The 9983-nt window shown below is 45.6% G+C and overlaps 1 long non-coding RNA gene across 1 annotated transcript; it reads left to right on the top strand.

Moving 5' to 3' along the window:
- The first annotated feature begins 491 nt into the window (after positions 1-491).
- LOC309711915 lies at positions 492-1261 on the top strand. The gene is made up of 3 exons (XR_014278133.1): positions 492-648; positions 726-939; positions 1021-1261. It is a non-coding gene; the product is annotated as an uncharacterized lncRNA (long non-coding RNA).
- Positions 1262-9983: the final 8722 nt, after the last annotated feature.

Below are 9983 nucleotides of genomic sequence, written 5' to 3' on the forward strand. Positions count from 1 at the left end.
CTGTAAACAGATGCAGAAGAATTCACTAAATCAAAGGTAACAGGTGAGGACTGGCTAAAAGTATTCTCAGGTTTAGACCTGAGAGGTGAACGAGCTGTCGGTGTCGGTCTTTCCCATAAAGTGCCTCGCCACATGAACCATGTTCATCATCAGTGTCACAGCTGTGAGTTTGTCTCTGCAGATTTTTTTGGGCCCGGCTCTCTGCAAGTTCCCCTGATGAAGGAAGAGCTGCTTTGAAGCTCACACTCAGGTTACTGCGTGGGCGACACTTCAGTCATTCGAGTACTGAGACGGCAGTGAAGCCTTTATCTTCCTGAGTGGCCATGATGGTCTTCAAACGCTCCTCATCTTCAGTGCAGGGATGGCCATCAGTTCATCTGAGACAACCCATTGTCTGACTTCCTGTTTCACAAGAAGTAAAATGAATGGAGGTGCATGTATGTGAGAGGGGGGCTCGAGATTTTTATGGGCTCTGACTGTAGTAAAACTCCCTGTCATGGTCCGGGTGAGCACGGGGTTTTTCCACTCCGCTGGGTTCTACCTTCAGGCAGAGACTCCAATCAGCTTCCACACCTGGTTCCAATCAAGTCACCTGCATATAAGACCAGCATTCACAACAGACCTCTGCCAGATCTTCTGCTAACCCATGTCAGTGCTAGGCTGCGAACCCCTTGTGAGAACCCTCAACTACTGCTTTTCCCTCACCGTGTTTTTCTTTGTCATAGGACCCACCTGGCAGTCACGTTTCCCGAACTACTCTCATCTCCGCCTGGACGCTGGTTCTGTCACCTGGTTTCTTCCTCTCCACCATCGGACTACACCTGCCTGCCTCCCTGCCAAGTCCCTCACTCCACGCATATTCTGGATCCTCTCTGGACACTCCTCACCCGGAACCCCCTGGACACCCCTTCCTCGCATGACACTTTAAACCTGCAACGCGTAAGCCCTAACCTCCATAGCCTAATCCTGCAGCTGTGATTCACTGGACTGCCACTGACTACTTGTCTCTTCTCATTATAGTGACTGCGTACCTCCATCCAAGCCGCTGCCCCTTTTTTCCATCCGTGAAATCCAGCACCTAGCCATAGCACTCAGTTTCATGTTCACAGTTTGGCCTCACAGTTCACAGTTCATAGCATTTCATAATTCATAGCATTCATAGTCTCCTGTTGTGTAATTTCACTAGACACTTGTAAATAAAGCACTGTGTTCACGCCCGTTTGCCTCCCTCTGTGTCTGCATTTGAGTCCACACCCACAGCCGGGCCCTCTCGGCCGTAACACTCCCTTCTGTTAGTATCAGGGCTGTCACAGCACCATGAGCTGCTTTACTGCATCCTCCATTTTGATTTGGGGTGTGAAGAGAGCACCAGCCTCCTGATTGAATTGCGTTCAACCACCACAACCACCCACCTACACACACCACCCACAGGAAAGCTGCTGATGGGCTTATACATCGCATTTCTCTTCATAATCAGATGTTAACAATTGTACAGCTGAACTGCAGGTGATGTGCACGAGACTCTATTTAGAGGTCATTTCTTCTTTTACTCGTATATGATCTGAAATGAGAGGACCAGACATGATGAAGTCCTCTTCAATACTGCATTAACCTTTCATTGTTTTTAAACCTGCATCATTCAGTCAGCTTTAGAGCACTGTGTTTGTTTGATGCTCTCTGTGTTAACTGGTGTTTTTGCTCGGACGGCTTTATGGTGCAAAAATCATCCCACTGCTTCTGAAAGAGGACTGAGGTTTTCAGTCCACATGCAGTGTGAAAGCACAGCAGCTCTTTCATGTCAAATCTCTGGCAGCGGAAGAACTAGGAAGGCTCCATGGAGCATGCAAAGAATTGCATGCTCCATCACTCATCCTGCTGCTGGCCCCTGTGGCACTCAGTTGAAAGGAGATGTTGTTAGTCAGAAGCAGAGGAGCTGGATTATCTGCTGATGAGCGGTGAGAAGCTCTGCAGTGTGAATTTAACGTCACACACTAATGCAGAAATCTTCTCTATATTGGTGAGAAGAACTGCAGCTGGGCTCTGGTTTACAGGTTTACGGCTACAAACCTGCCTGAAATCAAAGAAATGACCAAGTGGACCAAAATGTAGAATTCACTCAAAATGTAGAATTCACTTACTGTAGCATCACTCAGATGCTACAGTAACCTCACAGCAGCCATTTTATTGGTCACAATATCTTATTAAAAATGACCAAAGAGCACAAACACGGTCCAGAGGTCCAGTTCAGCTGATGCTAGCAGACAGCTAGCAGCTACAGCCACCTGTGTCACCATCCACCTGTCAGTCAGAGAGGCCATGGCCCTAATGATGTAGACTTTAAGCCACAATTCTGCACTCATAGAGCTTTTATGAAGGAGGACACCTTTGTGCATTGCCAAAAGAGAATATAATTTAAAGGTGGATTAAAAAGTAGAGGGTTGTTAACAGAGCCCTGTGGAACACCACAAGCTGTAAGAAAACACCTCATACCTGTTTTTGTTACTCGCAGTGATCTCTGAAAGTTTCTGTAGGTTTGTGTATCAGGGTATAAACATGGTTATTTCTACTGTAAAGTTTCAGCAGGTAAGTCTATGAGGGACTTGTAATATTCTGTCTCAAACTTATGAATAACGTGTTCATAATCTGCTTCGTGAGCCACCATTATCTTTATTGCCGCTCGTCCATTTCAACATAAAACACACCCACTTTCGTGACAGCAAACACTCCCCGTTGCCACTACGGTGGACCACAAGGGACAGTAAGCACGGAGTGCAAACATTATCAGCAATACAACATCTCCCTTTTTTTTTAGATGCCCACCAGTGACACAGCTGGTATACATTTCAAAATAGAACATCCCGAACCTGAGGATAAGGAACAGTTTTTCAACATTGCCATGTGTAAAATTACTGCGGCCTAAACTAACAACAACAATGCGATGTGGGATATGCACTCATTAGTACATGGACATTTGACATGTTTCCTTTTTGTTTTTTGTTAGGGCAGCGATCCGCCTACACCCTTTACATCACAGGTCAAGAATAACCCTCGGTTTGACCACTCGTCCTGATCTGGTGGTCAGTGCAGGGCTAGTGTCCATGGTTGGTGTTGTAGTGTCTCTAGATAGTGACAGGGGCTCTGCTTGTTGTTGAGCCGCACTATCTGGCTGGGTTACCAGATCGGATGTTGGTGCTGAAGGTGCCGGTGACGCCTTGGCGCCTCTCAGGTGCCGTCGGTTACGCCGTATAGTCTGTCCCTCGCCAGTGCGGATCACGAAAGAGCGGGCAGTCTCTGCAGGTCGGATGATGACAGCCGGTTTCCAGGCTCCGGACTCGTGCTGAAAGCGAATGTGGTCCCCCTGCTGCAGCCTCGGTAGTGGTGTGGCGCTGCGATTGTAGTAACGCCTCTGATGCTCTTGTCTTTCCATCCGTGTTTTTTGCACAACCGTCGGGCTTATGATGCGAGGTACCAGGTGGCATCCGGTAACAGGAAGCACTGAGCGTAGACGTCGACTCATGAGGAGCTGCGCGGGTGACCTGAAGCTGTCGACTGGCGTGTTCCTTTGCTCCAATAGGGACAGGTAGGGATCTACTCCCTGAGCATGAGCTTTATCCAGAACTGATTTGGCCGTCTTGACTGTTCTTTCGGCAAGGCCGTTGCTTTGCAGGTACAAAGGACTTGAGGTCGTGTGGACAAAGTCCCATGTGACTGCAAAATCCTTGAACTCTCGAGAGCTGTATTGTGGGCCGTTATCTGAGATAAGCGTCTCTGGTATACCATGTCTGGCGAATATGGCCTTGAGCTTTTTGATGACGGACCCTGCAGTGGTAGAGAATAGCCTTTCGACCTCAAACTAGCGGCTGTAGTAGTCCACAACTACCAAGTAGTCCCGTCCACGCCATGTGAAGAGATCTGAGGCCACTGCCTGCCATGGCCTCTCAGGGATCTGGTGTGGGATGAGAGGTTCTTTGGGATTCGCCGCGCGCCTCTCCTGACATATGGAACAGTTTTCCACCGTGGCAGCTATGTCCTTGCCCATGCCTGGCCAGAAGAGGGCGTCCCTTGCTCTCTGCTTACTCCTCTCAATCCCCATGTGCCCAGTGTGGATTCTCTCCAGCATGTTGTTTCTTAGGGCTGTTGGCACTATAATTTTGTCACTTTTGAAGATGATGCCATGGGAGTGTGAAATTTCATCTCTGAAAGTCCAGAAGTCCAAAAGGGTTTTGGGGCATTTTTTTCTGTCCTCAGGCCAGCCATCCTGCACAGTTTGCTTCAGCAGGGTGAGCTGCGGGTCGCATCCTGTTGCAGCCTGTATCTCTGAGAGTTTTTTGTCACTTACTGGGAGGCTGTTTATCACCGAGTGGATCTGGTCCTCCATGCCTTCACTCAGCGTGCTGTCTTGGTCGGGCAATGGTTTCCTGGACAGTGTGTCGGCCACAGGTATGTCTTTTCCGGGCCGGTGCACGATCTCTATGTCGTATCTCTGCAGCTGTAACAGCATGCGCTGCAGACGAGCAGGGGCTACAGAGATTGGTTTCTTCAGTATGTGCTCCAACGGCTTGTGGTCCGACTCTACGATGACTCTCCTGCCGTATATGTACGTGTGGAAACGCTTGCATCCAAACAGCACTGCAAAGAGCTCTTTTTCGATCTGTGCATAGTTGACTTCTGTTAGGGTCAGTGTCTTTGAAGCATATGCTATTGGATGTCCGTCCTGCATTAACACAGCTCCCAAACCATACTTTGATGCATCTACCTGTAGCCGTAGCTCCTTGGTCGTGTCGTAGTATGCCAGTATGGGGCCTGGTTCTCTGGTTATGAGATCTTTCATTTGCTGGAAGACTCTGTCGTGGGTCTGATCCCAGATGAACTCTGAGTCTTGTTTGAGCAGCTGACGCAGCGGTGCGTTCACCTCTGATAGTCGTGGTGCGAATCTGGACAGGTAGTTCGCCATTCCAAGGATTGTCTCAAGCTCATTCTTATTCTCAGGAGGTGGCATGTCCTTTATGGCCTGCAGTTTCTTTGGGTCTGGCTGGATGCCCTCCCGGGTGAGTTTGTGTCCAAAGTAGCTCACTTCTGTGGCGCCTATGACACATTTCTCTGGATTGAGACGTACTCCTCGCTCCCGTGTGCGCTCAAGCATGGCACGGAGGTTCTCGTCGTGTTCCTCCTTTGTCCTGCCAAACACGAGGATGTCATCCACGATGGCTGCCACTCCATTGAGCCCTTCATACGTCTCATCGATTTTCCTTTGGAAAATGTCCTGTGCTGATATTATCCCAAAAGGAAGGCGCAGAAAACGGTACCTGCCAAAGGTCGTGTTGAAGGTGGTGAGGAGCGATGACTTGGTGGTTAGTTGGATGGCCCAATAGCCTGAGCGAGCATCCATGACACTGAAGTACTGTGCTCCTGCCAGCTTTGGTGTGATGTCATCCAATGTTGGAAGCGGGTAATGAGGTCTTTTGATGGCTTTGTTTAATTCGCGAGGATCGAGGCATACTCTGAGCTTCCCAGTACGCTTCTCTGCGACCACCAGTCCGTTTACCCATTCTGTGGGTTCTTTTACTTTGATGATTATGCCGTTTTTCTCCATGTCATCCAACTCCCGTTTCAGTCGTTCCCGCAGTGTGAAAGGGATCCTCCGGGGGGGGCACACAACGGGCATGGCGTCTGGGTCAATGTGTAAGTCGCATTCTCCTGGGAATTTCCCTATGCCCTCGAACACATCGGCAAACTCCTCCATGACATTTGTGATCTGTACTGACATGACCAGCTTGACTAGGTTTAGATCCAGGCATGCTCTCAACCCTAGGATGGGGGGTGCTGCAGTGTCTACTATGTCAAATGTCAGCATCTTGTGAATGCCTTTCCACCTGCACTTCAACTGGCATGTGCCCTTGATGTTGAGTTTTTCTCCTCCATAGCCAGATAGTGTGCGTGTGGGCGGTGCCAAGCTAACCTGCTTAAAACACTTCTTAAACAATCGGGCAGGGATGACGTTAGCAGTGGCTCCTGTGTCAAGCTTAAAACTCACGGTGTGATGCAGTGAGCCTACTTCTACGTCGGCGTAAGCCTGTTCATCGGCCTCCCCTTCGTTGCACTTTGTTATGGAATCTATGAATAGCTCCGCTTCATCGCTTGGAGTGTCAGGGTTAATAGAGTACACTGGGTTGGGTTGGTGTGGTGCTTGTGAACGGCATGCTTTGGCAAAGTGGTTCATTTTATTGCACTTTTTGCACCTCTTCCCTTTTGCAGGACACTCCTCCTTCTGGCTGTGTGCTCGTGCACATCTTCCACACACTTTTCCCATCTTATTATAATGAGGTGCCCTCCTATCTTTTTGCTGCGTACTCTGGCGCTTAGCGGATACTGCATGCGCGGGCGCTGCTCCCTGCAGGCTCGTGTGTGGGTCAACCATGGCTTTCAATTGCTCTCGTGCGATCTCATAGGAGCGTGCAATGTCTATGGCTTTTTCTAGAGTCAAATCTGACCCTTGGCTCAGCAGCTTTTCTCTGACTTGTGGTAAACTGGTTGCAAAGACAATCCTGTCTCGGACCATTTCATCACTGTTAACGTAGCCACACTGCTTGACGAGTAACTTTAACTCGGTCACAAAGTGTTCAAATGACTCCCCTTCACCTTGGAGTCTTTCATTAAACTTGTATCTGGCGAAAATGGTGTTCGTTTTCGGCATGAGGTACTGTTCAAACCTGTCGAGATATGTGGTCAGCTTTTTAGCTTCTTCATCAGACAGCTGCCATGTGTTATAAATGTCCCTGCCTCTTTCTCCTACCCACAGAAGAAGATAGCTGCACTGGGTCTCCTCGGGCTTGCCGCTTAGCGGGCCGCTAAACATTAGCTTCACATGTTGCACGAACCTCCGCCAGGCATCGGGAAGATTGGCTGAATCCCAGTCCATCCGTGGTGCAGGAACTCCCGACGAATCCATTTCGCTCTGTCGGTGGGCGTTTAGTTCGATTTACTCTGACACCATGTAATATTCTGTCTCAAACTTATGAATAACGTGTTCATAATCTGCTTCGTGAGCCACCATTATCTTTATTGCCGCTCGTCCATTTCAACATAAAACACACCCACTTTCGTGACAGCAAACACTCCCCGTTGCCACTACGGTGGACCACAAGGGACAGTAAGCACGGAGTGCAAACATTATCAGCAATACAACAGGACTGACTCAGTGCTGCCCCTGCTGGATGTCTGTGAGTTTACTGTCATGGTACTGGATCTGCGACCCAGTGTTGTGTGCATTTTAGTTTTATTTCATTGATTATTGTACTTTTTCTCCATGTTCCCCGTTTTATTTTGAAGGAGTCTTATGTTCTTTGTTCATTGTATTTAGTTTCATGTTCCCTGTCCTGTCATTAGGTTCATGCCAGTCAACTGTTTCCCCATGTGTTCCCACTTCCCGCATCCCGTCCTCTGTTTTCTGTATGCAGTTGTCAGGTTGTCTGTTATCCCCACCACAGTTACAGTCTGGTCATAGTGTTTCATAGTATTTCATAGTTTTCTCATAGCTTTCTTAGTTTACTTGTTTTTCATGTGCCATCAGCCAAATTAAAGGCTCACCTTTTTTTCACCTGCAACTCCTCTCTCAGTGTCTGCTCTTGGGTCAGTTAAACAAAATACACGTCATACCCCGCCATGACATTTACTAGTTTCCAGATATTTTCTGTAATACTTTTCTGTCCTTGAAGTCTTTTTCTGGATCAAGTTTTTCCTTGATTATTATTTGTAATAATATGTAAAAAAAGAAAAAGAAAAAAGAAAATTGAAAAAAAGAAAAAAAAATCCCATGTGTGTGACTAATAAAGGTTTATCTTATCTTATATTTAACTGTCTGAGGCTACTGCGCTCAGATACACAGTTAGTGGTATTTCAATAATATTTTTGACATCAGCAATGTACCATGACTGGTTTGGGGTGAGAAGAATGAGAAAAAAAAATCTACTGTTAAATTTCAGCAGATTTCAAAGTAATATTGGTGCATTAACATGACTTCACAGTATCATCGTCGTAGCATAAGAACAAGCTGCTGTGTAGGACTTTAACTGCACTCAAAAGTTTGCTGCGTACTGTGAGGTCCTGATTTGAAATGTGACGCATTAATGAAAAATAGCATTATTGGTAACAGTAGTATTAATGAAGTGTGTTCTTTGAAGGGACAGACTTATATTTTCCTTAATTATATTTAAACAACACTGAACTTTTCTAAGAAAGCTGAAGAAAGGTTTCCTGTTGGAGTTTCCTGCTCTCTGTTGCTCTTCCCTGGACTTTCACACTGACCCTGGCAGTTGATTCCTCTCACAACTAAAATGACAAAGTGTTTTTTGAGTTCTGGGCCCAGCACTGAGTTTGTCTGTGTGTGCAGACTGGAACCATTCATCTGGTGGATCTGTACAGTGCAAACGTCATATTTACTGTTAACGAAGCCGGCTTGCAGAACACAAAGTTTTAATTTGTCTCCTCTCACGGTCCCCAGACGCTGCAGCATAATCACCTCAGCTCGGCTCGTGGAGCGAGAGTTCCAGGGAGGCGAGGAATTGCAGAGAGGCTGTTATTATCTGAACAAGTAATGTAAAGATTTATGTCATCTTGAGAAGGAGCTTACACAGCAGAGGCTAAATAACAAGTTTAACCTCAGATACGCTCTCACACATTCACTGTGTGAATGAAAGTGTTTCAGCTTCATGGTTTCTGCTCTCTGGTGGCTCCGCAGAGGCTGGATTTGTTGTCAGAACCGAAACTTTGCTTTAGAAGTTTTGTTGGAGCTGAGCCCAATGAAACTCACTGAGTTCACCCAGCACCAAACTGAGCTGCTCTCTCCTCCGGCCTGCAGTGGACTCCATCCGTCTGCCTTCTCTGGCACTGCCTGTGAGAGAAGTGAAGCCTTTATGCTTTACATGCAGCTGTGACCACTCGCCTTACCCTGGTGCTCCCCAGGCTTTGCTGATCCAGCATGCTGCTGACAGGAACACACAGATGTGAGGACGTTAGTCTACACTGTATCTTACTGTATATTTTACAGTTTTGTACTGTCTTTCTAGAATATCATTACATTTACATAAGTAGACTGTGATTTTACATGTCAGAGGTAAAATAACATAACATCACTGTAAATATAGTAAAAAACAATTTACTTGTTTTTTAAATATATTTTTTGTACATATGTATATTCAGATTGTAAAAATACATTCAGAAATGTATCATAATTTCACAAATATTTGTCTGTTATGTAAGAGAATGATCTGTTACATTCAAATGTAATACTATGGAAAAATATATAAAATGATCGAAAAGTAATGAGAATAATCAATAATTAAAGGAGTATTTGAATTATAATTTTGCTGAAAATTTCATGTAATCTAGGTCTGATTCAATTTTCAGAGGTAACAAGTGAAAATATAATTGATAGGAATAAAAACAAAAAAAACCCATATAAAACATTGCACGGCCACACTGTCCTAATTATATATTTAAAAAAATAAATGTAGAGGCAGGAATTGCAATTACTATAAATCTCAAAGTATTCCCAACATTCCTGAACAGAAATAGGCCTCTGCACCTGGGGTGAGGGTGTGGCCATGAAAACAATGTGACATGCCATTGGATGATGGGACACATAATAACATGACGCTAAGCATCGGCCAATGAATGTGAACTAACAACCACAAGGTCGCGGGTATGGCTGCACTGTAGGAAAAAATCCTAATATAAAAGTATTTTACTGTGCATTTTACAGTTTTGTTCTGTTCTTCTAGGATATCATTAAAGTTACGTAAATGATTTCACATTTCAAATGTAAATTAATGTTAAATCACTGTAATGTAATAAAACATAATTTTCAGAATTATTAAATGTACATATGCATATTTAGATTGAATGAAAATACATTCACAAATGTATCGTGATTTCACAAATATCTGTCCATTATTTGAAAGATTGAACTGTTGAATTCAAATGTA

This window comes from Aulonocara stuartgranti (genome assembly GCF_965226115.1).
Source record: "Aulonocara stuartgranti genome assembly, chromosome: 7".
NCBI lineage: Eukaryota > Metazoa > Chordata > Actinopteri > Cichliformes > Cichlidae > Aulonocara > Aulonocara stuartgranti.